General features: G+C 51.3%; 1 pseudogene; it reads right to left on the bottom strand.

The window, feature by feature from the left end:
- Nucleotides 1–5,941: 5,941 nt before the first annotated feature.
- LOC123089523 (uncharacterized) lies at nt 5,942–24,494 on the bottom strand (annotated as a pseudogene).
- Nucleotides 24,495–24,867: the final 373 nt, after the last annotated feature.

Below are 24,867 nucleotides of genomic sequence, written 5' to 3'. Positions count from 1 at the left end.
GAGCGAGGAGTCGGCATTGTCCAGCCAAGGCGTGGATAGCACCCCGAACTCGGTCTTTCGAATACTAGGGGCTTCGCCGAAATTTAAAATTATAGAATTCTATGGCTAAGTGAGAGTGTTCAAGCAATATAGTCTGGTTGCCTCGTTCGTCGTGTTGAACGCCTCCCTCGAAGGACCCAAGAATGGGAACAAGAGCGCTCAAGTTTATCCCGAACACGCCAGCACTCGCGGCATGGGGGCTGAAGCCAACGACTCGCCATCTCTCAAATTTGATAAACGGCCGCACAAAAGGTGATATTTTAAATTAACAAGCGTTGCTTGGCGCATATGAACAAAGTTTTAGTGTACAGGATAACACATGCGAGTCTACTCAAATATTACATCTTTGGAGCATTCACCCACTATAAGGTGGGCACCCTTCAGGATGCCCTCATAGTACATCTCGGGCTTGCGATACTCCTTACCCGGCGGTGGCGCGTCCGTCACAAGCTTCTCGGCGTCCATCTTGCCCTAGTGCACTTTAGCACGGGTGTCGGTGTCAAAACCGGCGGATCTCGGGTAGGGGGTCCCGAACTGTGCGTCTAGGTGGATGGTAACAGGAGAGAAGGGACACGATGTATTTACCCAGGTTCGGGCCCTCTCGGTGGAGGTAAAACCCTACTCCTGCTTGATTAATATTGATGATATGGGTAGTACAAGACTTGATCTCCCACAAGATCAGAGAGGCTAAACCCTAGAATCTAGCCTATGGTATGATTGTTGTTCGTCCTACGGACTAAAACTCTCTGGTTTATATAGACACCGAAGAGGGCTAGGGTTACACAGAGTCGGTTACAACGGGAGGAGATCTTCATATCGTATCGCCAAGCTTGCCTTCCACGCCAAGGAAAGTCCCTATCCGGACACGGGACGAAGTCTTCAATCTTGTATCTTCACAGTCCGGGAGTCCGGCCATCCGGACACCCCCTAATCCAGGACTCCCTCAGTAGCCCCTGAACCTGGCTTCAATGACGACGAGTCCGGCTCGCAAATAGTCTTCGGCATTGCAAGGCGGGTTCCTCCTCCGAATACTTCATAGAAGATGTTGAACACAAGGATAGTGTCCGGCTCTGCAAAAATAAGTTCCACATACCATCATAGAGAGAATAATTTCCGCACAAATCTAATCTGCTGACGTATTCCGCAGCGTGACATCATGCCATGGTCAAGCCTTTATTCGAATCGTTTTACTGTTCCACCTCAGCGTGTTTAGCAAGGCGGTTTCCTTGGCACGTCTTGTCGAAGCAGAGATAGTGTCCCCTTATTCCGGGATTCTCATCAATATGGGCATGGGTAACCCAACCGCGCCATTAACCGTGGTGCTTGGGGGATAAGCGAGTTTTATTAGGCTGATGGGGGCTCGTAGTTTCGGCCGCCCATATAAGGGGATAAGATTATACCCTTTCCCTTTACGCCTTCTTCCTCCTTTGCCTATCTGTCCCTGCGCACTCAAGCTCCAGCGCATAAGCCCGCACATCTCGCCTCGACCTTCTCCAACCATGTCCGGAGCGGGAGGCAAGTGGATGGCCTCCTCCATCACAGAGGGGCACATCAAAAGGTTGCGGAAAGCCGGATACCTGAACAACGACATTGCGCACCGGCTTCCAGATGAGGGGCAGCTCATCCCCACCCCCAGGCCCCATGAGAGGGTGGTATTCCTTCCCCATTTCCTCCGCAGACTGGGCTTCCCACTCCACCCATTTGTCCGGGGGCTCATGTTCTACTACGGCCTGGATTTCCACGATCAGGCCCCGAGTTTTATCCTCAACATCTCGGCGTTCATCGTCGTGTGCGAGGCCTTCCTATGCATCCAGCCCCACTTTGGCTTATGGCTGAAGACTTTTAATGTCAAGCCGAAGGTAGTGGGCGGCCGCCAAGCGGAGTGCAGAGGAGCCATGGTGGGCAAGATGCCCAACGTCACATGGCTCGAAGGCGCTTTCGTGGAAACCATCAAAGGGTGGCAATCGGGGTGGTTCTACATCACCGAGCCGCGTGACCCTGAATGGACGGCAGCCCCCGAATTCAGATCTAGCATCCCCACACAGCTCACCTTTTGGAAAGAGAAGGGCCTAACATGGGGCGATTCGGAGGAGCTGACCGGACTTCAAGCATGCATCCAAAAGCTAGTGAACAAGAATCTCAAGCTTGTCAATGTAGTCCAGGTCATGCTCATACGCCGGATCCTCCCGTGCCAACAGCGGGCTTTCAACTTGTGGGAGTTTGATCTGGCACAGCACCAGACCTTGAGCAGGCTCTTCGACACTACATACGAAGACGCCTGGAGGGTGCTTTTCAAGGGCGCCAAGGCTCCCGCATCCGCTACCGAAGATCGCGGATTCAGCTCGCGGCGTAAAGCCGACGAGGTAAGCTATTTTACCCTTTACAGGACGCTTTTTCATAGTTTGACACTATGCGGGATCTAAACTCCCTCACCTTTGACAGGACTAGCTGAAGAAGTCCGGGCAGGCTAACTGTCCGGCCCCCTTACCAGAAGACCCAGCGGGCGCCTGATTGACGGGGCTGCTGGTTCCGGCACCTCACGTGGTGCCGGAAAAGAAGGCCAAGAAAATGGCCACGGGAACTCGAAAGAGTTCCCATCGTCAGGTGTTATCAGACTCATCGTCCGATGACTTCGAGGCGGCCTCCTCCCGTGAAGGCGAGGAGGAGAAGAAAGAGTCTTCTCCCCCAATGGGGGGAGAGAAGAAAAGGAAGGCCTCCCCAACTGGGGAGGCCAGAGGGTCGAAAAAGGGAAGGACCCTTCCTCCGGACTACTCCACCAACGCCAACGACGACGAAGAGGAGTGGCCCTCGTGGGCCAAGCCCCTGGCGAGATCGTAAGTTTCCGGATTCCATAATGACTCATGATTTTTCTTTTGTCGCATAGTGTCTTCTAACACCGAATACAACCCTGTAGCCCGCCCAGGGACGATCTCCCCGCTGCATCGAGCGGGTCCCTGGGTTCGTCGGATGTGAATAGCACTTCACTTCCGACCGCCTCCTCCCCTCGTGACGCAGACGATGCCGAGGTGCGGTCCTAGAAGGGGCCCAGCCAGGAAGAGGTGGTCCTGGAGGTGCCGCAAGGCGACCTTCCGGACTTTGGGCGAAAAGAGGGCGGAACCCCCGAGGGTTCCAAGTCCTGCCCTGTGCCGGACTCCGTACCGGAACCAGCAGTGGTTCCGAAGTCTGGCGGGTGGCCCCTTCATGAGAAGGGCGAGACTGCGATGCCGGTGGCATCCGTCCAACCGGAGGCGCCGGATAATTTGCTGGAGGCGCTTAACGGCGCCTCCATCAACGAGGAACACCGCACTGTCATGAGTGCGGTGATCCAGAAAGTTCAGTCCGCCAAGAGCGGGCTGACTGAAGCCTGTACTAGCCTTCTAACAGGCTTTGAGGTAAGCAATTTAAGATATGTAAAAATGGTACCGCATAGACAGTAGCCCCTGATGCTCAGTTTGGTGTTCGGAAAGAAAAGCCAAGCTGAGGATCTAAAAAGATATACGCATGAGTCTAATAGAAATATGTCAATATGGGAATGCAGGCTGCACTGCTAACCTCTGCCGCACTGACTATGGAGGTCAATGCATTGAAGCAGAGCCTCGAGCGGTCCGAGAACGAGCTCGGCCTTGCCAAGAAGCAGCTCGAGGGCAAGGAAGGTAAGTAATACCTTATTAAAGTAGTACCTTATAGAAAAGGATTTGGTTGCAAAAAATGACAGGAATAACATGGGTATTGCAGGGGCCACGAATGAGGTGGCGACCCTGAAGGAGGCGGTGTCCAAGGCCGAAAGCAGTGCAGCCTTGGAGCGCACCGAGCGAGAGAGGCAGGAGGCGCGGGTGGCAGAGGTGCGGCAAGAGCTCCAGGCTCTTATGGAAAAGCACGAATGTTTGGAGCGTGACTCGAAGACTCGAGAGTCCGAGATCGCCTCGGCTCTTGACAGTGCCAAAGCCGCCAAGGCCGAAGCCGAAAGAGCCCTCCAGGAAATTAAGGTGATAAAGAAGATAGCGGCGGGTAAGGCCTTCTTCATGCAAAGCAAGCATGTGAAAGTGAATTACTTGTTACTTACCCGAATCCGGAGCTCTCCAGGAGCATTCACAGATCTGCCCTGCAGTGTGTCCGATGCTGCCGCATTCTATCGGGCCGAGGAAGGAAGCTCGACGGAGAAGGTATTCTGGTCTCAGTATGCTGAGGCCGGACATCCGGTGCCCCTTAGCGACCAGCTGAAGCAGCTGGTCGAGCTTCACAAGGTGGCCGAACAGGCCATGAAGGGCCTCATAGTTCGGCTGTGGCCTAAGGAAGCTATGCCTGGGAGCTACTTCGGTCTGGTGCGGCGGCTTGTGGACGCCTGTCCATGGATTGAAGTCATCAAGCACTCCGCCTGCATTGAGGGTGCCCGTCGGGCCCTTGCCCGTGCTAAAGTGCAGTGGGGCAAGATGGACGCTGAGAAGCTTGTGACGGACCCGCCACCACCGGGCAAGGAGTATCGCATGCCCGAGATGTATTATAAGGGCGTCCTGAAGGGTGCCCGCATTATAGCGGGTGAGTGCTCCAAAGATGTAATTTTTTAGTAGACTCGTATGTTGTTATCATGTGCGCTGAAAACTTTGTTCATATGCGCTAAGCAACGCTTGTTAATTTAAAATATTACCTTCTGTGTGGCCATTTATTAAATATGAGAGATGCAAGTCGTCGGCTTCTACCCCCGTGCCGCGAGTGCTGGGGTGTTCGGGATAAACCTGAGCGCGCTTGTTCCCATTCTTGGGTCCATCTAGGGAGGCGCTCAGCACAACGAACAAGGCCATCGGACTTATAATGCTTTATCACTCTCACTTAGCCATAGAATTCTATAATTTTAAATTTCGGCGAAGCCCCTAGTATTCGGAAGACCGAGTTCGGGGCGCTATTCACGCCTAGGCCAGATAAATCCGGCTCCTAGCTCTAAGCGGCATAAGTTTTTAGGGACTCGAAAAACCTCGCGAACAGCGACCGGTCTCTCGCACTATCATGACAGTCAGTTTTAGCTTTCTCCACTGAGGTGTTAACCCAGCTCAACTGGGGCACAATCAAAGTAGTTCTCCCAGCGCTACCTTAGCCAACATTGCGGAACGTAAGGTACCAAAACATGGGAGCTGGGCAAACCCAACTATTGACCCAAGACATGATTCAGAGCCGATGCATATAGTGCTATAAGTTCGGGGTGCCGCACTCATGAGAGTGTTCGGTCTTCTCACACCATATTATGGGGTGCTTAAGCCCCTGGTGTATTGGTCGTACCAAAGTGTACGGTTGCATAATGTCATGACTGAACATATTTGTATAAAAATAGATGAATACAATAATAGATAAGAGCTATGTATTGTTTATTAAAAAAGAGCTGCTATGAAAGCAGAACGATACAAATAGTGCGATAAGCAAGGGATGGGATTATTTGACATGTCCCCCTCCAGGGGCAAGCTGTGTGAATTTAAGTAAAACGGGTATTTAGCTCGTTATAGAGACCACCTGGACATACGACACGACTTGTTCTCTCTCGGGCTGTTGCATCGTGTGTTCGGCGAGTGTGTTGCCGGACAGGCCTTCCGAATGGTTGGATCCTGAAAGTATATAAAAAGAAAAGGAAACGGCAGAATAGGGAGCCCCTAAGTGCGGCTGAGCCGCATTCTGGGCGTGCCGTAGTTGTGCCCCTCCCCTTATGCCCATGGTATTTTCAAAGCGTAATTATGTACGCGTGGTACCGGTATCACCATCTGGCGAGGGCTGGGGTTGGGCCGCACTGCTATGCTTGCTCGAAACGTGCCAGCCGGCTTTGTTGGAGGTTGTTTCGGGCGCGCTTGACGTTGTCCGGACGTTTAACACCCGGATTGGAGAATTGCCTTGAGAGGCTGCTCTGTACTTCCGCCGCCAGGGCCGCTGTGTGCTCCTCCGTCCGGAGAGAGCATTCATTGTTTCCATTTACCGTAACGACTCTGCGAGGACCTGGCATCTTGAGCTTGAGATATGCGTAGTGCGGCACCGCATTGAATTTTACAAATGCGGTTCGTCCGAGCAGGGTGTGATAGCCACTGCGGAATGGGACTATGTAGAAGATTAACTCTTTGCTTCAGAAATTATCCGGGGATCCGAAGACCACTTCAAGTGTAACCGAGCCTGTACAGCTGGCTTCTACACCTGGTATGACGCTTTTAAAGGTTGTCTTTGTGGGTTTAATCCTTGACGGCTCTATACCCATTTTTCCCACTGTATCCTGATAAAGCAGGTTCAGGCTGCTGCCGCCGTCCATGAGGACTCTAGTGAGGTGAAATCCGTCAATGATTGGGTCTAGGACCAATGCGGCGAATCCGCCGTGACAGATGCTAGTGGGGTGGTCCCTTCGATCAAAAGTGATCGGGCAGGAGGACCATGGGTTGAACTTTGGGGCGACTGGCTCCAACGCATAGACGTCCTTGAGGGCATGCTTCCGCTCCCTTTTGGGGATGTGGGTTGCGTATATCATGTTCACCGTCCGCACTTGCGGGGGGAAGCCCTTCTATCCTCTGTTGTTCGGCGGCCGGGGCTCCTCCTCGTCATCACTATGCAGCCCCTTGTCTCTGGTTTCGGCACTTAACTTGCCTGCCTGCTTGAACACCCAACAATCCCTGTTGGTGTGGTTGGCTAGTTGTTCGGGGGTGCCGTGTATCTGGCACGAGCGATCGAGTATCCGGTCTAAACTGGATGGGCCCGGAGGGTTTCTTTTGAATGGCTTCTTCCGCTGACCGGGTTTAGAGCCTCTAAATCCGGCATTAACTGCCGTATCCTCGGTATTGTCGCCGTTAATGCGGCGCTTATGCTTGTTGCGGCGTGACCTGCCATTGTTGTCCTTGGTATCCGAATTGCCAGGGCTCTTAGTTATGTTATTGCTACGAGCTAGCCAGCTATCTTCTCCCGCGCAAAAGCGGGTCATGAGTGTCATGAGGGCTGCCATAGATTTCGGCTTTTCCTGTCCTAGGTGCCGGGCAAGCCATTCGTCTCGGATGTTGTGCCTGAAGGCCGCAAGGGCCTCGGCATCGGGACAGTCGGCTATTTGATTTTTCTTGGTTAGGAACCGTGTCCAGAATTGTCTGGCCGATTCCTCTGGCTGCTGGATTATGTGGCTTAGGTCATCGGTGTCTGGTGGTCGCACATAAGTGCCCTGGAAGTTGTCGAGGAATGCGGATTCTAGGTCCTCCCAGCAACTTATTGACTCTGCTGGCAGGTTGTTAAGCCAATGTCGAGCTGGTCCTTTAAGCTTGAGCGGGAGGTATTTGATGGCGTGTAGATCATCACTACGGGCCATGTGGATATGAAGGAGATAATCCTCGATCCATACCGCGGGATCTGTTGTGCCATCGTATGATTCGATGTTTACGGGTTTAAAACCCTCTGGGATTTGATGATCCATTACTTCGTCTGTGAAGCATAGTGGGTGTGCGGCGCCCGTGTACTGGGCTATATCGCGACGTAGCTCGGATGAGCTTTGTCTGTTGTATTCGGTCTGGCCGTATTTATCATATCCGGAATGACGATTATCGTCACATGACATAGGGCGCCCACGCGATCCGTAGATCGATCTTGTTTGCCTTGCCTTATCCTCCAATATGTCTCGCAAGTCTGTTGTGTTTCCCCGTGCTCTGGTGTTCTTGGAGCGGCGCCGGGGTGCGGCTTGGGTTGAGGGCCGAAAGGCCTTTCTGTCGCGGCCACGGGGTGGCCGATCGGGCGCATCGTACACTGGTGATGTAGGTTTAGTTGCTTCCTCCTCTAGTTGGGGTAGCAGCCTGCGCTTTGGGTAACTCTTGGATGGGTGTTCGAGTTTATACTCTTCGGCCGCCAGGACTTCGGTCCATCTGTCGGCTAGTAGGTCTTGGTCAGCTCTAAGCTGCTGCTGTTTTTTCTTGAGGCTGCTTGCCGTGGCCATAAGCCTGCGTTTGAAACGCTCTTGTTCGACGGGATCCTCTGGCACGACGAATTCGTCGTCGTCGAGGCTTGCCTCGTCTTCGGAGGGAGGCATATAATTGTCGTTCTCGACCTCTTTGTCTACCGCTCTCTCATGAGGGCTGGCTCCTTCGTCCTCCCACGCTGAATCCTGCTGGAGGGGGTTGTCTTCGGCACTGTCCGGGGTGTTGACGTCTCCGGTTGTGACGCCCGGGTAATTAAGCTACAGTACTCCTCTGCTAATGATGCCACGTCACCTCAATTATAGTTGCTAATCTCGAGTTAGTTCGAAACCGATTCAAATTCAAATTCAAAATCAGGCAAACGATAAAAGTTTTCAAATATTTAAACTAAAATGTTCGGAGTGAACCAAATATTGCATAGATAATTATGATGGGAAAACCGCACATTTATAAAATGTTTAAATACTATGAGATAAATAAAATAGTAGCAAAGAGATTAATTAAATACCTTTTATAATTAATAAAATGTCAAACTAAGTTATTTGGGGTCTAGATTTATTTTTGTGACTATGGACTAAGTTGAAATGCTAAGTGTATATTTTACTAAATTAAAATGCAACTAAAATAAAGAAAGAAAGAAATAATAAAAGAAAACAGAAAACAAACAAAAGAAAAAAAGGAAAAGAGAGAAAGGCCCCCCCCCACTGGGCTTCGGCCCAGCAGGCCGGCCCGTTCGGCCACCGGCCCAACCGGCCACACCCCTCACTCCCATAACCCCACCCCTGACAAACCCTAACCCAACCACCCGCACTCCCCCCCCACGGCGTTCCCACCCCCCTCCCGATCCAGATTGGATCGGGGACGAAACCCCCCACTCCCCCCTCGCTCCTCACCCCCCTCTGCCCGATCTGGGCCGGGCACGACGCCCCGCCCCTGCCGATGCCGCCGGCGTTCCTCGCCGCCGCCTCATCCCACCTACACCTCGCCCTCGTCGCGCGGATACGCCACTGATCCCTTGCCGTCGCCGGATCGCCTCGACGCCGCCGCCCGAGGACCTCGCCGGAGGCCACGACGTCGGACCTCCCCGCCGGCCTGCCTCCACTCCGCCCGCGCATCGTCCCCGTCCTCCTCCCCAAAGCCACCTCGAGCCTCGCCGCCCCCCCTGGTCTCTACATCGCCGGTGAGGGCCTCGCCCTCCCCCGTCTCTCCCTCTGTCCCGTACAGTTTTGCCACGGTCCCCTCCACTGTCGCTCGCTGTCTCGCTGTTTGCCGGCGCCGCAGCGCGCCTCGCGCCGCCGACCCGCCGATGCGTCGCCCCCCCCCTCAGTGGCCCCCCTGCCTCCTGCCGCTGACCACGGCTCGGCCGCGCCCGCGCCGGCCGGCTGCACCGGCCGCGCCGAGCAGACCCCGCTCCGGCCTCACCTTGCTACCAGGCGGGCTGCGGCTTCGCCCGCACCCGCATGCCCGCACGTCCCGACCACCGAGGCCCCCTGCCCGCCATCGCTCCGGCCACCGCTGCCCTTGCTCCCGCTCGCCGCCGGTCGGTTTTGCCCGCCCCTGGGCGTGCGCCCGTTCGGGCTATGCCCGCAACCAGCGCCCAAAACCGCTAGGCCCCTGGCCCTATGACATGTGGGGCCCAGCCCCCACAGAACGTTTTTGTTAAAAAAAAGAGAAGAATTTTAAAAACATATATATATATATAATAAATAAATAATAAATAATAAAAATAAATAAATAAATAAATAACTTAATTAATTATGTTTAATTAACCTAGTTAACTAACTAACCTAATTAACTCTGTTTAATTAAACTTGTTAATTAAACAGTCAATGACATGCGGGACCCACCTGTCAGGTTGACCAAGTCAACCCTGTTGACTGCTGACGTCAGCATGACATCATGCTGACGTCATAATTCCATTTTCGAATTAATTAAATAATTAATTAAATTTCAAAAATTAATAAAATCTTTAGAAAATCATATCTTTTAATCCGTAACTCGGATTAAAATATTTTCAACATGAAAGTTGATCAGAACGACGAGACGATTCTGGATACGCAGTCCGCTCGTCCGCCACACACCCCTAACCTATCGAACTCGCAACTTTTCCCCTCCGGTTCATCTGTCCGAAAACGCAAAACACCGGGAATACTTTTCCGGATGTTTTCCCCCCTTCACCGGTATCACCTACTACCGCGTTAGGGCACACCGAACACCGCGTATTGCCTTGTTATATTTTGTGATGCTTTGTTTGCTCTGTATTCATTATTTCTTCCCCCTCTTCTCTCCGGTAGACTACGAGACCGACGCTGCTGCTGACCAGTTCGACTACGGAGTTGACGACCCCTCTCTCTCTTGCCAGAGCAACCAGGCAAGCCCCCCCTTTGATCACCAGATATCGCCTACTCTTCTCTATACTGCTTGCATTAGAGTAGTGTAACATGTTATTGTTTTCCGTTAATCCTATTCTGATGCATAGCCTGTCATTGCTGCTACAGTCATTGATACCTTACCCGCAATCCTAAATGCTTAGTATAGGATGCTAGTTTATCATCATTGGCCCTACATTCTTGTCAGTCTGCCTTGCTATACTATCGGGCCGTGATCACTTGGGAGGTGATCACGGGTATATACTATACATACATACATACTATACAGATGGTGACTAAAGTCGGGTCAGCTCATGAGTACCCGCAAGTGATTCTGATGAGGGGGCTGAAAGGACAGGTGGCTCCATCCCGGTAGAGGTGGGCCTGGGTTCCCGACGGCCCCCGACTGTTACTTTGTGGCGGAGCGACAGGGCAGGTTGAGACCACCTAGGAGAGAGGTGGGCCTGGCCCTGTTCGGCGTTCGCGGATATTTAACACGCTTAACGAGATCTTGGTATTTGATCTGAGTTGGCTACGAGCCTATACGCACTAACCATCTACGTGGGAGTAGTTATGGGTATCCCGGCGTCGTGGTATCAGCCGAAGCACTTCAGACGTCAGCGACGGAGCGGCGCGCGCCGGATTGGACTGGAACGCCTACTAGGCTAGGTCTGCTTCCGGCCGCCCTCGCAACGTGCAGGTGTGCTATGGGCGATGGGCCCAGACCCCTGTGCGCTTAGGTTTAGACCGGCGTGCTGGCCTCTCTGTTTGCCTAGGTGGGGCTGCGACGTGTTGATCTTCCGCGGCCGGGCATGACCCAGGAAAGTGTGTCCGGCCAAATGGGATCAAGCGTGTTGGGTAATGTGGTGCACCCCTGCAGGGAAGTTAATCTATTCGAATAGCCGTGATCTTCGGTAACAGGACGACTTGGAGTTGTACCTTGACCTTATGACAACTAGAACCGGATACTTAATAAAACACACCCTTCCAAGTGCCAGATACAACCGGTGGTCGCTCTACCTCAGGGTTATGAGGAGGGGATCGCCGGGTAGGATTATGCTATGATGCTATTGGAGATGCTACTTGGAGATGCTACTTGGAGATGCTACTTGGAGGACTTCAATCTACTCTCTTCTACTTGATGCAAGACGGTGGCTGCGAGAAGCGTAGTCTTCGACAGGATTAGTTATCCCCCTCTTATTCTGGCATTCTGCAGTTCAGTCCACCGATATGGCCTCCTTACACATATACCCATGCATATGTAGTGTAGTTCCTTGCTTGCGAGTACTTTGGATGAGTACTCACGGTTGCTTTCTCCCCCTTTTTCCCCTTTCCTTTCTTTCTGGTTGTCGCAACCAGATGCTGGAGTCCAGGAGCCAGACGCCACCGTCGACGACGACCTACTACACTGGAGGTGCCTACTACTACGTGCAGGCTGACGACGGCGACCAGGAGTAGTTAGGAGGATCCCAGGCAGGAGGCCTGCGCCTCTTTCGATCTGTATCCCAGTTTGTGCTAGCCTTCTTAAGGCAAACTTGTTTAACTTATGTCTGTACTCAGATATTGTTGCTTCCGCTGACTCGTCTATGATCGAGCACTTGTATTCGAGCCCTCGAGGCCCCTGGCTTGTATTATGATGCTTGTATGACTTATTTATGTTTTAGAGTTGTGTTGTGATATCTTCCCGTGAGTCCCTGATCTTGATCGTACACATTTGCGTGCATGATTAGTGTACGATTGAATCGGGGGCGTCACAAGTTGGTATCAGAGCCGACTGCCTGTAGGAATCCCCTTCCACACTCCTTGGCCGAAGTCGAGTCTAGACTTTACAAAACTTTTACTAACTTGGCTGTGTGGCCCATGGGCCCACGTCGCCATTGGGTGGTATTAGGATCTTTTACTCCTCAATCTTTACTCTGGGACTCTGAGCTCTCTTCTATTCGGGTTAAACGATTTTTACTGAAAACTAACTTTAGGTTCTCGAAAATACTTTCTTCCGGAGAGCCCCTTCAGTCCAGATGGTCACCGACTGCACCAGAAGATTTCGGAGATACTCTTTGATATTCTCTCGAGACTTTGTGCCCATCACTTTTGCTATTCCCGATCACCGATAAATCCGTATGGAAAACTACTTACACTTGCCATTCATACGATCATCCCCCATTGATCTTGTTATTACAAGATACCCCGAAGTTTTCTCTATTGTTTCAAGAATACTTTGTGCCTACTGCCTAGCAGTTCCTTGCCACATGAATACCCCTTCAAATAAATACTCGCACTTGTCGAGTATCCGCTCATCCCCAGTTGTTCATGTGTTTCACGAAAGTCTTCAAAATAATATTCGATCTTCCGTAAATCCTCTGGAGCCTTTGGATCTTGAAATTCTTGCTTGCTTGCATTATGGTTAATCCCATAAGTCTCGTAGTCTTAATGACATTCCTTGTCATTATCATTTTGAGTCTGTTGACTCAATATTCTGCGAATACACGCAATCATCATTGAATCCTTATAAATTACCTTTCCGGCTGAGCTTCCATTCTTTTAACTGGAATTGGTTCTCGACCAATCCAATTGTCATTGATTGTACCCTAAGGCTATTCAACTTATCCATCCCTACTCAGAGCATTGCTCCTGATCCCTTGATTTGGAAATCATAATTCCTTGGCATTTGACAATTGAGTTAGTCAGTTGTTTCTATAATCTGATCTCCTTGCAATCTGCTTCCTCTAGTTGAGTACCGATGCTCACACCAGATCCCTTGTGGACCACCAGATCCTTGTTGGATTTTATCTGACAACGCCCTTCATATTCAATAACCTTGTGAGCCTTTCCTCTGATACATAATGCCTTTGGTAAATTGTATCCTCTGCTTTCTTAACCATGCTCTGTCTTCGAGCTTGAGTTAATTACTTCTAAAAGATTCTGGTATAGGATTCTAAGATGCCCCGATGGGTTGAACCTATGCCTTCCTTAATATGTGTGAACTCGAAAGTTTTCACGAGTCGTACTCTTCTGGTATTTTGCCAGATAAAATTTCAACGCTATAACTTCATCGAAAGTGAGAAGTGAATGAAAGGTTATGCATTGGAGAAGTGGGAGTCGACCTTGAACTTTGTGTTCATGCCCATGGACGCGATGTAGATCCTGTCATAGAAGCTTCTTGTAATAATAACTACTTCATTGATATGAAATCATCTGGTATTTATGTATTGGTCATTTGCAGTCGTGGTCCCGACCACATTTTCTCCTTGATTCAATTTCTCGGACAAGTTAAAGTGCTTGCCTTTTGCAGATCAATACGCTTGCCCAACCTCTATTTTGATCTTCCTCGATTATTAACCTTTGGTATCTCGAGAACTATGTTGCTTCCTGCGAGTCTTCATCTAGTATTGCTTCTCACCGATCTCGGATCCCCCCCCAGGGTCTGAGTTATTAGTCACTCGAGAACACCGATAACTGAATCGAGTCCGCACTGCGATTCAACAACTCTTAGTAATCTTCATCGCTTACGAGTTTGTACTCGATCGTGTCATTCCCAGCTGATTGACTACATCATCATCGTCAGGTTGACTGCTTGACCATTTTACCTATGTCCTTCATCCTTGGGGCACAATCCCGACAGTGCTCTAAGCTTACATCGAACTTTCACCATCATATTGTTTGTCTTGAGAGATAACTCTAAATTTTGGGATGACATCTTATCTACGGTTATAATAGCCTTTTGCTTCACCATTCCCTTGGCTTGATGCCGTCGCCGAGCGATTGCATCTTCATGGAGCCTCTCGACAAAATTTGTCGTGATCATCATCAACATTTTAACTCCTTCCAGGATATCAATCAAATTCATGATGGGAAATACCATCCTTGCCCCTCGATGATCGTGTTATCATCGACCACATCCTTGTCTTCCCTCAACACAAACGTGTTCATGTTTTGGATTGAATCTTGAGTTCCTTGCTATCCAGCATTTGTTCTACTTCACCTTGAAGTATTACCATCTTTTATGTCAAGAAGGTTGTGAGAAGTGCTCCGCCTCTTAAAATCTCTTGGTATGGTGATACTTCTCACCATCACCATTCCTTCTTGGCCCCAATGTTGATTCTAACCGGAATACTAGCAAGTGAACGGTGCTGCTTGGATTCTGTACTCCTAGCAACCCTATTGCTTTGAAGTTAATGGCCGACAGCTCATCCTCAGGCTATTGGTTATTGATTCACCATTCTGACATGGTCGTGCAACCCAACCCATATTTCGGGTGCACTTTTCAACCAATGTTTAATTGTGTATGTGTTCCTCAAGCATACCCCATTATATTATTTGATCTGACAGCTGTTATCTCCTTGTTCACATAATTGTGGAAATCCATTTTTGGAAATCTCGATGAATTGTCGCTGAGTCCATCAGCCACCTCCTCACCCTCTCCTTGGTCTAATGATGAGTTTTTGTTTCGAAACTCGCTTCCGTAGTAAATTTCCCAAGAATCTTGCAATGTCATCTCATCAATTTGTGTTGCACCTTTCTTCTCAGGCATCCCGAGTCTGAGTTATACTGACACCAATCAGATCTGAATCTCGGTCAGATATGATGGTTGGAACATATTTTCAAGAGTTATAACATTGGTCCTTTGATGACCTGGTAACATGATGTCATGCCTAGCACCCCCCCCCCCTGGGTGGAGGACCTATTATTGTAGTATCCTTTTTAGCAAGTTTAGCCATTCTTCCCTGAGGAAATTGTAAGACTTATTCTACAAGCTGTTCCTGATGGATCCTTCGAGTACCCAAAGTCTGATCTACACCTGATGACCATGTCAATGCTATCTCAAAAGCTTGTTTGTGATACTCCGATTTCCAACAAGAACATTTGGAGCCAAAGGCTAAAAGTTTCCTGCTCAATTATCCAAACACCGTTGTATGGGTTGTCTCCCCTACCTAAAGAGTTTTTTTTACATTATATCCTGTCATGGATATCATGATCTGCTTGTCCTTGGGAAGGATATACCCCTGAAATATGTGATTAAACACATTTTCCTTGTCTTTGTTTTGTGTAATTTGATAACCATATTTCCTTTCCGTTGTTTGGTTTAACCTTTCTTGTGATCTATATAATCTAAGCCGTAATAATTCACTGCGTAGGTAAACACCTCGGTGTACAACTCTGACAGTGAGACCCTGTTTCTATTGTTGACGACATTTCGGTAACCGCCGATGGATGAGAACTTTGCCTCTTGGCCCGCCTCGTTCAACGAGCAGGAAAATAGTTCTCTTCGTCCCGCGCTCTTGGTATCGACGTTGTCGCCGACATAATCGACAGGCTACCCCCCTGACATGCCTTGCTTGCATGATCACGCAAGACGTCTCCGCCCTTCCTACTTCTAACCCACATGGTGGGCCCATAACCCACAGTTCCACAGGATCGAAACCTGACTCTCCTATACACCCTGTTGTCGAAGTTATTCCTCGCGCTTGGCTTCGTATTTAATTCACGGGCCACCTTCCTAATGCTCTATTCTGGTATCAGACGCAATACTTACTCTCGCTGCTCTGAAACCCTTTCTCACTCTGGTTCAGACTTCGAGCAACTATCTATCCACTTGGAACCTCTTATTGTACCTTCGTACCTTACTCTTGATGTATTCGATATGTTCAACTCGAGAGATAATCTTATGCTCATTCATGGGTTAACCCCCAGATTGTTTCCCTCATAAGCATTCTGTCGTAGCCGAGCTGCCCCTTACCTATTCGTAAGTACGTTGGAGTTCCCGAGAAAAGAACGACATCACCATGATGACCTGAAGCAGAAAAGTGAAGACAACAATGTAATGGATCGACCTCCTCGAGAAGAGTAGCCAATACCAACAAGACCCGTTAGAATTTCGCAACCTAATCCCTTCCCCGCACTTCCCCTCTTAAATCTCGGGACGAGATTTCTTGTAGTGGAGGAGAATTGTGACGCCCGGGTAATTAAGCTACAGTGCTCCTCTGCTAATGATGCCACGTCACCTCAATTATAGTTGCTAATCTCGAGTTAGTTCGAAACCGATTCAAATTCAAATTCAAAATCAGGCAAACGATAAAAGTTTTCAAATATTTAAACTAAAATGTTCGGAGTGAACCAAATATTGCATAGATAATTATGATGGGAAAACCGCACATTTATAAAATGTTTACATACTATGAGATAAATAAAATAGTAGCAAAGAGATTAATTAAATACCTTTTATAATTAATAAAATGTCAAACTAAGTTATTTGGGGTCTAGATTTATTTTTGTGACTATGGACTAAGTTGAAATACTAAGTGTACATTTTACTAAATTAAAATGCAACTAAAATAAAGAAAGAAAGAAATAATAAAAGAAAACAGAAAACAAACAAAAGAAAAAAAGGAAAAGAGAGAAAGGCCCCCCCACTGGGCTTCGGCCCAGCAGGCCGGCCCGTTCGGCCACCGGCCCAACCGGCCACACCCCTCACTCCCATAACCCCCACCCCTGACAAACCCTAACCCAACCACCCGCACTCCCCCCCCACGGCGTTCCCACCCCCCTCCCGATCCAGATTGGATCGGGGACGAAACCCCCACTCCCCCTCGCTCCTCACCCCCCTCTGCCCGATCTGGGCCGGGCACGACGCCCCGCCCCTGCCGATGCCGCCGGTGTTCCTCGCCGCCGCCTCATCCCACCTACACCTCGCCCTCGTCGCGCGGATACGCCACTGATCCCTTGCCGTCGCCGGATCGCCTCGACGCCGCCGCCCGAGGACCTCGCCGGAGGCCACGACGTCGGACCTCCCCGCCGGCCTGCCTCCACTCCGCCCGCGCATCGTCCCCGTCCTCCTTCCCAAAGCCACCTCGAGCCTCGCCGCCCCCCCTGGTCTCTACATCGCCGGTGAGGGCCTCGCCCTCCCCCGTCTCTCCCTCTGTCCCGTACAGTTTTGCCACGATCCCCTCCACTGTCGCTCGCTGTCTCGCTGTTTGCCGGCGCCGCAGCGCGCCTCGCGCCGCCGACCCGCCGATGCGTCGCCCCCCCCCCCTCAGTGGCCCCCCTGCCTCCTGCCGCTGACCACGGCTCGGCCGCGCCCGCGCCGGCCGGCTGCACCGGCCGCGCCGAGCAGACCCCGCTCCGGCCTCACCTTGCTACCAGGCGGGCTGCGGCTTCGCCCGCACTCGCATGCCCGCACGTCCCGACCACCGAGGCCCCCTGCCCGCCATCGCTCCGGCCACCGCTGCCCTTGCTCCCGCTCGCCGCCGGTCGGTTTTGCCCGCCCCTGGGCGTGCGCCCGTTCGGGCTATGCCCGCAACCAGCGCCCAAAACCGCTAGGCCCCTGGCCCTATGACATGTGGGGCCCAGCCCCCACAGAACGTTTTTGTTAAAAAAAAGAGAAGAATTTTAAAAACATATATATATATATATATAATAAATAAATAATAAATAATAAAAATAAATAAATAAATAAATAAATAACTTAATTAATTATGTTTAATTAACCTAGTTAACTAACTAACCTAATTAACTCTGTTTAATTAAACTTGTTAATTAAACAGTCAATGACATGCGGGACCCACACGTCAGTTTGACCCAGTCAACTCTGTTGACTGCTGACGTCAGCATGACATCATGCTGACGTCATTAATTCCATTTTCGAATTAATTAAATAACTAATTAAATTTCCAAAAATTAATAAAATCTTTAGAAAATCATAACTTTTAATCCGTAACTCGGATTAAATATTTTCAACATGAAAGTTGCTCAGAACGACGAGACGATTCCGGATACGCAGTCCGTTCGTCCGCCACACACCCCTAACCTATCGAACTCGCAACTTTTCCCCTCCGGTTCATCTGTCCGAAAACGCAAAACACCGGGAATACTTTTCCGGATGTTTTCCCCCCTTCACCGGTATCACCTACTACCGCGTTAGGGCACACCGAACACCGCGTATTGCCTTGTTATATTTTGTGATGCTTTGTTTGCTCTGTATTCATTATTTCTTCCCCCTCTTCTCTCCGGTAGACTACGAGACCGACGCTGCTGCTGACCAGTTCGACTACGGAGTTGACGACCCCTCTCTCTCTTGCCAGAGCAACCAGGCAAGCCCCCCCTTTGATCACCAGATATCGCCTACTCTTCTCTATACTGCTTGCATTAGAGTAGTGTAACATGTTATTGTTTTCCGTTAATCCTATTCTGATGCATAGCCTGTCATTGCTGCTACAGTCATTGATACCTTACCCGCAATCCTAAATGCTTAGTATAGGATGCTAGTTTATCATCATTGGCCCTACATTCTTGTCAGTCTGCCTTGCTATACTATCGGGCCGTGATCACTTGGGAGGTGATCACGGGTATATACTATACATACATACATACTATACAGATGGTGACTAAAGTCGGGTCAGCTCATTGAGTACCCGCAAGTGATTCTGACGAGGGGGCTGAAAGGACAGGTGGCTCCATCCCGGTAGAGGTGGGCCTGGGTTCCCGACGGCCCTCGACTGTTACTTTGTGGCGGAGCGACAGGGCAGGTTGAGACCACCTAGGAGACAGGTGGGCCTGGCCCTGTTCGGCGTTCGCGGATACTTAACACGCTTAACGAGATCTTGGTATTTGATCTGAGTCTGGCTACGAGCCTATACGCACTAACCATCTACGTGGGAGTAGTTATGGGTATCCCGACGTCGTGGTATCAGCCGAAGCACTTCAGACGTCAGCGACGGAGCGGCGCGCGCCGGATTGGACTGGAACGCCACTAGGCTAGGTCTGCTTCCGGCCGCCCTCGCAACGTGCAGGTGTGCTATGGGCGATGGGCCCAGACCCCTGTGCGCTTAGGTTTAGACCGGCGTGCTGGCCTCTCTGTTGTGCCTAGGTGGGGCTGCGACGTGTTGATCTTCCGCGGCCGGGCATGACCCAGGAAAGTGTGTCCGGCCAAATGGGATCAAGCGTGTTGGGTAATGTGGTGCACCCCTGCAGGGAAGTTAATCTATTCGAATAGCCGTGATCTTCGGTAACAGGACGACTTGGAGTTGTACCTTGACCTTATGACAACTAGAACCGGATACTTAATAAAACACACCCTTCCAAGTGCCAGATACAACCGGTGGTCGCTCTACCTCAGGGTTATGAGGAGGGGATCGCCGGGTAGGATTATGCTATGAGATGCTATTGGAGATGCTACTTGGAGATGCTACTTGGAGGACTTCAATCTACTCTCTTCTACTTGATGCAAGACGGTGGCGGCGAGAAGCGTAGTCTTCGACATGATTAGTTATCCCCCTCTTATTCTGGCATTCTGCAGTTCAGTCCACTGATATGGCCTCCTTACACATATACCCATGCATATGTAGTATAGTTCCTTGCTTGCGAGTACTTTGGATGAGTACTCACGGTTGCTTTCTCCCCCTTTTTCCCCTTTCCTTTCTTTCTGGTTGTCGCAACCAGATGCTGGAGTCCAGGAGCCAGACGCCACCGTCGACGACGACTACTACACTGGAGGTGCCTGCTACTACGTGCAGGCTGCTGACGACGACCAGGAGTAGTTAGGAGGATCCCAGGCAGGAGGCCTGCGCCTCTTTCGATCTGTATCCCAGTTTGTGCTAGCCTTCTTAAGGCAAACTTGTTTAACTTATGTCTGTACTCAGATATTGTTGCTTCCGCTGACTCGTCTATGATCGAGCACTTGTATTCGAGCCCTCGAGGCCCCTGGCTTGTATTATGATGCTTGTATGACTTATTTATGTTTTAGAGTTGTGTTGTGATATCTTCCCGTGAGTCCCTGATCTTGATCGTACACATTTGCGTGCATGATTAGTGTACGATTGAATCGGGGGTGTCACACCGGTGCCGGATTCGCCATTCTTGCTTTGGCGGGATTTAGAGCGGCGCCGCTGACGTCGGCGCTTAGGTTGCTTCTTGGAGGGGTCATCCTCCGCTTTTTCATCGCCATCCCCTGCTTTGGGGGTGTCCACCATGTATATGTCATATGACGAGGTGGCCTTCCAGTGCCCTATAGGTGCTGGTTCTTGGTCGTCTCCTTCATCGGCGCCCATACCGTCGATGTCTTTGGAGTCGAAGTCGAGCATGTCGGTTAGATCGTCAACCGTAGCTACAAAGTGGGTGGTGGGTGGGTTTCGAATTCCTCGTCGTCCACATCCCAACCCTGCTGACCATAGTCCGGCCAGGGATCTCCTGACAAAGAGAGAGATTTTAGTGAATCCAGGATATCGCCAAAGGGCGAGTGCTGAAAGACGTCTGCGGCGGTGAACTCCATGATCGGAGCCCAATCGGGTTCGATCGGAAGGGGTGCGGAATATTCGGAGTCCGGAACGGAGTCCGGCACCTCGGAGTCACGGGCCTTGCAAAGGACTAGGCTGGTATTCGGCTCTATCACCGTAGAGATTGCGGCTCCTGGGGTAGCATCCAACCGTTCGTCCCTGACTAGCACAGTCGGCTCTGAGCTAATGGTCGGAGCGGACACCTGAGCGGCACTCTGGGTGCTGTCCGGCGGCAGAGCTAGATCATGCCCATCAAGACAGTACGGCACGCTCGGCCATGGCTCGAATCCATCGAAGATCAAGTCCCCGCGGATGTCGGCCGTGTAGTTTAAGCTTCCAAACCTGACCTGATGGCCAGGGGCGTAGCTTCCGATCTGCTCCAGATGGCCAAGCGAGTTGGCCCGCAGTGCGAAGCCGCCGAATACGAAGATCTGACCGGGGAGAAAAGTCTCACCCTGGACCACGTCGTGGTGACGATCGAAGAAGCCATCGGGCATAAAGGTGACGACATAGAGGAACTCTCAATGAAAGCACCAATGTCGGTGTCAAAATCGGCGGATCTCGGGTAGGGGGTCCCGAACTGTGCGTCTAGGCGTATGGTAACAGGAGACAAGGGATATGATGTTTTTACCCAGGTTCGAGCCCTCTTGGTGGAGGTAAAACCCTACTCATGCTTGATTAATATTGATGATATGGGTAGTACAAGAGTTGATCTACCACGAGATCAGAGAGGCTAAACCCTAGAATCTAGCCTATGGTATGATTGTTGTTCGTCCTACGGACTAAAACTCTCCGGTTTATATAGACACCGGAGAGGGCTAGGGTTACACAGAGTCAGTTACAACGGGAGGAGATCTTCATATCGTATCGCCAAGCTTGCCTTCCACGCCAAGGAAAGTCCCTATCCGGACACAGGACAAAGTCTTCAATCTTGTATCTTCACAGTCCGGGAGTCCGGTCAAAGGTCATAGTCCGGCCATCCGGACACCCCCTAATCCAGGACTCCCTCAACGGACAAGGGCCCGACGGGCACCTTCAATGCAGACGGAGCGCTTGTTGACTTCAATCCATGGACAGGCATCCACCAACCGCCGCACCAGACCGAAGTAGCTCCCAGGCATGGCTTCTTTAGGCCACAGCCGAACTATGAGGCCCTTCATGGCCTGTTCGGCCACCTTGTGGAGCTCGACCAGCTGCTTCAGCTGGTCGCTCAGGGGCACCGGATGTCCGGCCTCAGCATATTGAGACCAGAACACCTTTTCCGTCGAGCTCCCCTCCTCGGCTTGGTAGAACGCGGCAGCATCGAACACACTACGGGGCAGATTGGCGAACGCTCCTGGAGAGCTCCGGATTCGGGTAAGTAACAGATAATTCACTTTCACATGCTTGCTTTGCATAAAGAATGCCTTACCCGCCGCTATCTTCTTTATCGCTTCAATCTCCTGGAGGGCCTTCTGGGCTTCGGCCTTAGCGGCTTTGGCACTCTCAAGTGCCAAGGCGAGCTCGGACTCTCAAGTCTTCGAGTCATGCTCCAAACTCTCGTGTTTTTCCACGAGAGCCTGGAGCTCTTGCCGCACCTCCGCCACCCGCGCCTCCTGCTTCTCTCGCTCAGTGCGCTCCGCGGCCGCACTGTTTTCGGCCTTGGACACCGCTTCCTTCAGGGTCGCCACCTCGTTCGTGGCCCCTGCAATACTCACGTTATTCCTGTCATTTTTTGCAACCAAATCCTTTCTATAAGGTATTATTTTAATAAGGTATTACTTACCTTCCTTGTCCTCGAGCTGCTTCTTGGCAAGGCCGAGCTCGTTCTTGGACCGCTCGAGGCTCTCCTTCAATGCATTGACCTCTGCAGTCAGTGCGACAGAGGTCCTGCATTCCCATATTGACATATTTATGTTAAACTATTGCGTATATCTTTTTAGATCCTCAGTTCGACTTTTCTTTCCGAACACCGAACTAAGCATCAGGGGCTACTATCTATGCGGTAATATTCTTACATATCTGAAAAACTTACCTCGAAGCCTATTAGAAGGCTGGTACAGGCTTCAGTCAGCCCGCTCTTGGAGGACTGAACTTTCTGGATCACCGCACTCATGATAATGCAGTGCTCCTCATCGATGGAGGCGCCATTAAGCGCCTCCAACAAATTATCCGGCGCCTCCGGTTGGACAGAGGTCACTGGTGTCGCGGTCTTGCCCTTCTTACGAAGGGACCGCCTGTCGAACTCCGGAACCACTGAAGGTTCCGGTGCGGAGTCCGGCCCAGGGCCGAACTTAGAACCCATTGGGGTTTGATCCCCCTTATGCCCAAAGTCCGGGAGGTTGCCTTGCGGCACCTCCGGGACCTCCTCCTCCTGGCTGGGCCCCTTTTGGGACCCCACCTCGGTGTCATCAGCAGCGCAAGGAGAGGAGGCGACCGGAAGTGAAGTGTTGTTCACGTCCGACGGAGCCAGGGAGCCGCTCGTTGAAATGTCGAGCCCGTCCTTGGGCGGGCTGCAGGGTTGTATTGGGCGTTAGGAGATTCTATGCGACAAACAAAACGCCATGAATTATTTTGGTATCTGGACACTTACTATGTCGCTAGGGGCTTAGCCCTCGGTGGCCACTCCTCTTCGTCGTCGGCGGCGTTGGTGGAGTAGTCCGGAGGAAGGGTCCTTCCCTTCTTGCACCCTCCGGCCTCCCCAGTTGGGGAGGCCTTCCTTTTGTTCTCTCCCCCCGCTGGGGGAGAAGCCTCTTTTTTCTCCTCCTCGTCTTCGCGGGAGGAGTCCGCCTCGGAGTCATCGGACGATGAGTCCGATAACACCTGACGCCGGGAACTCTTTTGGGTTCCCGTGGCCTTCTTCTTGACCTTCTTATCCGGCACCACGTGAGGTGCCGGAACCAGCAGCCCCGTCAATCGGGCGTCTGTTGGGTCTTCCGGTAAGGGAGCCGGACAGTTAACCTGCCCGGACTTCTTCTGCCAGGCCTGTCAAAGGTAAGGGAGTTTAGATCCCGCATAGAGTCAAACTATGAAAAAACAAGTGTCCCGTAAAGGGTAAAATAGCTTACCTCGCCGGCTTGACGCTGCGAGCTGAATCCGTGATCTTCGGTAGCGGATGCGGGAGCCTCGGCGCCCTTGAATAGCACCTTCCAGGCATCTTCGTACGTAGTGTCGAAGAGCCTGCTCAAGGTTTGGTGCTGTGCCGGGTCAAACTCCCACAAGTTGAAGGCCCGTTGTTGGCACGGGAGGATCCTGTGGATGAGCATGACCTGGACTACGTTGACGAGCTTGATCTTCTTGTTCACAAGGTTTTGGATACATGTTTGGAGTCCGGTCAGCTCTTCCAAATCACCCCATGTCAGGCCCTTCTCTTTCCAGGAGGTGAGCCGTGTGGGGATGCCAGATCGGAATTCGGGGGCCGCTGCCCATTCAGGGTCACGCGGCTCGGTGATGTAGAACCACCCCGATTGCCACCCTTTGATGGTTTCCACGAAGGAGCCCTCGAGCCATATGACGTTGGGCATCTTGCCCACCATGGCGCCTCCGCACTTCGCCTGCTGGCCGCCCTCTACCTTCGGCTTGACATTGAAGGTCTTCAGCCATAAGCCAAAGTGGGGTTTGATGCAGAGGAAGGCCTCGCACACAACGATAAACGCTGAGATGTTGAGGATGAAATTCAGGGCCAGATCATGGAAATCCAGGCCATAGTAGAACATGAGCCCCCGGACAAATGGGTGAAGTGGAAAACCTAGTCTGCGGATGAAATGGGGAAGGAACACCACCCTCTCATGGGGCCTGGGGGTGGGGACGAGCTGCCCCTCGTCTGGAAGCCGGTGCGCAATGTCGTTGTGCAGGTATCCGGCTTTCCTCAACTTTTTGATGTGCCCCTCCGTGACGGAGGAGGCCATCCACTTGCCTCCCGCTCCGGACATGGCTGGGGAAGGTTGAGGCGAGATGTGCGGACTTGGGCGCTGGAGCTCGAGTGCGCGGAAATGGATGAGCAAAGGAGGAAGAAGGCGTAGGTGAAAAGGTGGATCCTTATCCCCTTATATGGAAGGACGAAGCTATGCGTCCCCCACCAGCCTGATAAAACTCGCTTGTCTCCCAAGCATCGTAATCAATGGCACGGTTGGATTACCCACACCCGTATTGATGAGAATCCCGGAATAAGGGGACACGATCTCTGCTTTGACAAGACGTGCCAAAGAAACCGCCTCGCTAAACACGCTGAGGTGGGACAGTAAAGACGATTCCAATAAAGGCTTGGCCATGGTGTGATGTCACGTCATACAATACATCAGCACA

The sequence above is a fragment of the Triticum aestivum genome, chromosome 4B (assembly GCF_018294505.1).
Source record: "Triticum aestivum cultivar Chinese Spring chromosome 4B, IWGSC CS RefSeq v2.1, whole genome shotgun sequence".
NCBI classification, from domain to species: Eukaryota; Viridiplantae; Streptophyta; class Magnoliopsida; order Poales; family Poaceae; genus Triticum; species Triticum aestivum.
This window is presented reverse-complemented; position numbering and strand designations above follow the sequence as displayed.